Source organism: Cryptomeria japonica, unplaced genomic scaffold (genome assembly GCF_030272615.1).
Source record: "Cryptomeria japonica unplaced genomic scaffold, Sugi_1.0 HiC_scaffold_511, whole genome shotgun sequence".
NCBI classification, from domain to species: domain Eukaryota; kingdom Viridiplantae; phylum Streptophyta; class Pinopsida; order Cupressales; family Cupressaceae; genus Cryptomeria; species Cryptomeria japonica.
In genome coordinates, this window is record NW_026729326.1 from 1 (window position 1) to 5,000 (window position 5,000).

The window sequence follows — 5,000 nt, forward strand, 5'->3', positions numbered from 1 at the left end:
TGCGCAGCCCAGCCAAGGTGTGCGCACCAAGGTGCCCACCCTGGCGAAGGTGCGCGCCCGGGCAATTAACCCAACTTCCAACTTCGCGCGCGCCAGGGTGGGAGCGCACCCAACAACCGGGCCTGGGAAGAGCCAATGCGAGAAACCCCACCAAACGCTCTGACAAAAAAAGAGGGGGCGCTCCAGTAACCCCGCTTCGGAGCGCACCCTGGGCAAACCCAGCGAGGGTGCCCACCCCGGCCAAGGTGCAGGCGAGGTGCGCACCCGGGGCAAACCGGGCTCCGACAACGTGCACGCCGCACCTTGGAGCACACTTCGTAGCGCTCCCGGGTGCGCACCTCAGAGCACACCAAGGTGGGCAGCGAGGTGCGCACCTTTGATGCGCTGCCTTCACTAATTTCCAGAAAAGGCAAAAAAAAGAGGAGATTTTAAAATTTCCGTTTTGAAAGATAGTGAAAAAAACGGAACGCGGGTGCCATCTTGAGCCCGCCCTGGTGCACAGCCCAGGTAAGGTGCCCACCCTGGCAAAGGTGCGCACCCGGGCAATTAACCCTACTTCCGACTTCGTGCGCGCCAGGGTGGCAACCGGGCCTGGGAAGAGCCAATGCGAGAAACCCCACCAAACGCTCCGACAAAAAAAGAGGCGGCGCTCCAATAACCCCGCTTCGGAGCGCAGCCGGGGCAAACCCAGCCAAGGTGCCCACCCCGACGAAGGTGCACGCGAGGTGCGCACCCGGGGCAAACCGGGCTCCGACAACGTGCACGCAGCACCTTGGAGCACACTTCGAAGCACTCCCGGGTGCCCACCGGCGTTGCGCACCGTGGTGGGCAGCGAGGTGCGCACCTTTGATGCGCTGCCTTCACTAATTTCCAGAAAAGGCAAAAAAAAATGAGATTTTAAAATTTCCGTTTTGAAAGATAGTGAAAAAAACGGAACGCGGGTGCCATCTTGAGCCCGCCCTGGTGCGCAGCCCAGGCAAGGCATGCGCACCAAGGTGCCCACCCGCGGTGCACGCCCGGGGCAAACCGGGCTCCGACTTCGTGCAGGCCGCACCTTGGAGCACACTTCGGAGCGCTCCTTGGTGCGCACCATGGTGCCCACCAGGGCGCACCCGGGGCAAACCGGGCTCCGACTTCGTGCACGCCGCACCTTGGAGCACACATCGGAGCGCTCCCAGGTTCGCACCAGCGTTGCGCACCTTTGATGCGCTGCCTTCACTAATTTCCAGAAAAGGCAAAAAAAAACGATATTTTAAAATTTCCGTTCTGAAAGATAGTGAAAAAAACGGAACGCGGGTGCCATCTTGAGCCCTTCCTGGTGCGCAGCCCAGGCAAGTTGTGCGCACCAAGGTGCCCACCCTGGCGGAGGTGCGCGCCCGGGGCAAACCGGGCTCCGACTTCGTGCACTGCATGGTGCCCACCAAGGCGCGCAACCCAGCCAAGGTGCCCACCGCAGCGAAGGTGCACGCGAGGTGCGCACCCGAGGTGCACACCCGGGGCAAACCGAGCTCCGACTTCGTGCACGCCGCACCTTGGAGCACACTTCAGAGCGCTCCTTGGTGCGCACCAGGGCGCGCAACCCAGCCAAGGTGCTCACCCCGGCGAAGGTGCACGCGAGGTGCGCACCCGGGGCAAGCCGGGCTCGGACTTCGTGCACGCCGCACCTTGGAGCACACATCGGAGCGCTCCCGGGTTCGCACCAGCATTGCGCACCTTTGATGCGCTGCCTTCACTAATTTCCAGAAAAGGCAAAAAAAAAAAAAAAAACGAGATTTTAAAATTTCCGTTTTGAAAGATAGTGAAAAAAACGGAACGCGGGTGCCATCTTGAGCCCGCCCTGGTGTGCAGCCCAGGCAAGTTGTGCGCACCAAGGCACCCACCCTGGCCAAGGTGGGTCACGGGGTGGGTCCTAGGGTGGGTAACGGGGTGGGTACTAAGGTGCGTGCCAAGGTGGGTCATGGGGTGGGTGCCAAGGTGGGCACCAGGGTGGGTGTGCACCAACCCTAGCCAGGGTAGGTCACGGGGTGGTTGTCGGGGTGGGCGTCAAGGAGCCAAGGTGGGTGGCAAGTAGCCAAGTTGCGTGCCAAGGTGGGTGTCGGGGTGGGTGCCAAGGATCCAAGGTGGGTGCCAAGGAACCAAGGTGGGTGTCTGGGTGGGTGCCGAGGTGGGAGCCAGGGTGGGTCCCAAGGTGAGTGCAAAGGTGGGTGCCAGGGTCAAGGTGAGTGCCAATGTGGGTTCCAAGGTGCCAGGGTCAGGGTGAGTGCCAATGTGGGTTCAAAGGTGCTAAGTTGGGTGCGAGGTTGGGTGCGAGGGTGGGTGGGTGCCAAGGTGTGCTAGGTGGAAGCCCGGGTGGGTCGGCATCCCATGGGTGTCGAGTTGGGTGCCTGATGGGTGCTTCTTGTCAAGTTTTAGTCGTCGGGACTCATTTCGAGCCTTAGAGGTCGTTTCTTGTCCGGTTGCCCTGTCTTCGACCTGGGAACCCAATTTTGGTCCTCGGGTCCCATTTTTTTTTGTCTCGCATCCCACTTTTGGCCTGTGGCCTTTTCGGGGTCGATTCTCGTTTTGGGCATCAGAGCATGTTTCTTCTCCTAAAACCCAATATTTGTTTATTAAGTCTCGGAACACATTTTTGTTCTCGTGGACCCATCATGGGTCTTGGAACGCATTTGTGGTCCTTGGGTCCCATTTTGCATCCCGAAACTTGTGTTTTGGTGCTTGATCCCTATTTTGGGTGCCCACCTTGCACCAAGTGCGCACCCGGGGCAAACCGAGCGCCTTGGTGCACCGGGGCAAGATCGAGCGTGCACCCGAGGCGCCCCGAACATGCACCAAGGTGCACTCGGCCCACATGTGAGCGCAGGTCGTTGCGCCCGAGGTGGTGTGTGGGCACCGCGTTGCAGACGGGACACTGCACGCACACGACGCCCCGTCCAGGTGCACGCACGTAGGCCGGGCCGGGTGCACACCCGACGCCCTAGCAAGGTGCGCGCACCCGGGCAGGGCTCACACTTGGCGAACGGGGCGCACTTCGCGAGGGAGGGTGTGCACCTCGACGGGGGTGGGTGGCCGGGGTGGATTCGCACGTGGGTCGCGGTTTGCTAAGTACACACTGCGACAAGCTCATAACGGGTGCGATCATACCAGCGTTAGTGCACCGGATCCCATCAGAACTCCGCAGTTAAGCGCGCTTGGGCCGGAGTAGTACTGGGATGGGTGACCTCCCGGGAAGTCCCGGTGTTGCACCCTTTTTTAGTTTTTCGCCGGGCGTCGCAATGCTATTTGAATAAACCTTTTGCCCGTTTGCGTTCTCGTCGGGGCCGGGCCGGGCCGGGGTGCGCTGCCCGCACTACCGCGCGCGCGGGGGGCGACACCGAGCGCGCACCCGAGGCGCCCCGAGCACACAGGCCACGGTGCAACCCGGGCGTTGTGCGCGCACCCCGGTGCGCCCGAGGTGCTGCGCGCGCACCCAGGTGAAATCGGTGTGCACCTCGGCCAGTGCGCGCTCGGTCGAGTCGCGCACGTTGGCCAAGGTGCACGGTGATGTTTCTTACTCTAAGGTTCCGCACCAGACGCCCGGGACAGGTGAGCGAAGCTGGGCGGGGCCGGGTGCGCGGCCGGGGCAGGTGCACGCAGCTAGAGAGAGCTTTGGAGCACACCAGAGGTGCGCACCTTGGAGCACACTTCGGAGCGCACCAATGATGCGCTCCATTCAAAAGTTTCCTGAAAAGGCAAAAAAAGTTGAGATTATAGAATTTCCCACTTGAGAGATTGTAAAAAAAAAAAATTTAAAATGAAGGAAACGCGGGTGCCAAGGTGTGCGCGCCCGGGTGCGCAGCCCAGCCAAGGTGTGCGCACCAAGGCGCCCACCCTGGCGAAGGTGCACGCAAGGTGCGCACCCGAGGCAAACCGGACAATTAACCCAACTTTCGACTTCGCGCGCACCTGCGCACCTTGGAGCGCACTTCGGAGCGCTCCTTGGTGCGCACCAATCTTGGGCACCTCGGAGTGCACCATGGCGCCCACCAAGGTGCGCACCCGGGGCAAACCGAGCTCCGACTTCGTGCGCACCTTGGAGCGCACGAAAGGTGCGCACCATGGCGCCCACCAAGGTGCGCAGCCCAGCCAAGGCGTGCGCATCAAGGTGCGCACCCTGGCGAAGGTGCGCACCCGGGGCAAACCGAGCTCCGACTTCGTGCGCACCTTGGAGCGCACAAAGGGTGCGCAACCCAGCCAAGGTGTGCGCACCCCGGGCAAACCGAGCTCCGAATCGTGCGCACCTTGGAGCACACTTCGGAGCCCTCCTTGGTGCGCACCGATGTTGCGCACCTCGGAGCGCACCCGGGGAAAACAATGCAATTAACCCGACTTTCGACTTCGTGGGCACCTCGGAGCGCTCTCGGGTTCGCACCTCGGAGCACACCGAGGTGCGCACCTTTGATGCGCTGCCTTCACCAATTTCCAGAAAAGGCAAGAAAACATTGAGAAGGTGTGCGCACCGAGGTGCCCACCCTGGCGAAGGTGCACGCGAGGTGCGCACCCGGGGCAAACCGGGCTCCGACTTCGTGCACGCCATGCTGCGCACCTTGGAGGGCCATGGTGCGCACCTTGGAGCACACTTCGGAGCGCTCAATGGTGCCCAACCCAGCCAAGGTGCCCACCGCGGCGAAGGTGCACGCGAGGTGCGCACCCGGGGCAAACCGGGCTCCGACTTCGTGCACGCCGCACCTTGGAGCACACTTCGGAGCGCTCCTTGGTGCGCACCAGGGCGCGCAACCCAGCCGAGGTGCCCACCCCGGCGAAGGTGCACGCGGGGTGCGCACCCGGGGCAAACCGGGCTCCGACTTCGTGCACGCCATGGTGCCCACCGCGCCAAGGTGCACGCGAGGTGCGCACCCGGGGCAAACCGGGCTCCGACTTCGTGCACGCCGCACCTTGGAGCACACTTCGGAGCGCTCCTTGGTGCGCACCAGGGCGCGCAACCCAGCCGAGGTGCCCACCCC

At 62.7% G+C, this 5,000-nt stretch overlaps 1 non-coding gene across 1 annotated transcript; it reads left to right on the forward strand.

Moving 5' to 3' along the window:
* Positions 1–3,127: 3,127 nt before the first annotated feature.
* On the forward strand, positions 3,128–3,246 carry LOC131872071 (5S ribosomal RNA). The gene has a single exon (XR_009370255.1). It is a non-coding gene; the product is annotated as a 5S ribosomal RNA (ribosomal RNA).
* The last annotated feature ends 1,754 nt before the right edge of the window (positions 3,247–5,000 follow it).